Here is a 415-nt window from a genome sequence, read left to right on the forward strand (position 1 = left end):
AACTGTCTGTTTCATCATGAAATCTTCATCAAACACTGCATCTCTGCTCAACACCACCTTTCTGGAAACTGGATCCCAGAACTTGAACCCCTTCACACCTTTGGTATATCCAATAAAGATACACCTTTTTGACTTAGGATCCAGTTTAGATCGTTCATCACTGGGTACATGTACATAAGCAGGACAACCAAATATGCGTAACATATTATAATTGACTGGGTTACCTGTCCATACTTCTGCTACAACTTTACCATCAATGAAGCCCGTGGTGATCTATTGATGACATAACATGCCATACTAAGTGCCTCTGCCCAAAATCCTTTGGAAAGTCCAGCATTCAGTCTCATACATCTGGCCCTCTCTGTAAGAGTTCTATTCATCCTCTCTGCAACACCATTCTGCTGAGGAGTCTTCT

General features: G+C 41.7%; 1 pseudogene; it reads right to left on the reverse strand.

Annotated features, from left to right (window-relative positions):
* The window catches only part of LOC109359920, a 4,648-nt pseudogene that overhangs the window by 2,422 nt on the left and 1,811 nt on the right, over positions 1 to 415 (reverse strand).

Source organism: Lupinus angustifolius, chromosome LG11 (assembly GCF_001865875.1).
Source record: "Lupinus angustifolius cultivar Tanjil chromosome LG11, LupAngTanjil_v1.0, whole genome shotgun sequence".
Taxonomy (NCBI): domain Eukaryota; kingdom Viridiplantae; phylum Streptophyta; class Magnoliopsida; order Fabales; family Fabaceae; genus Lupinus; species Lupinus angustifolius.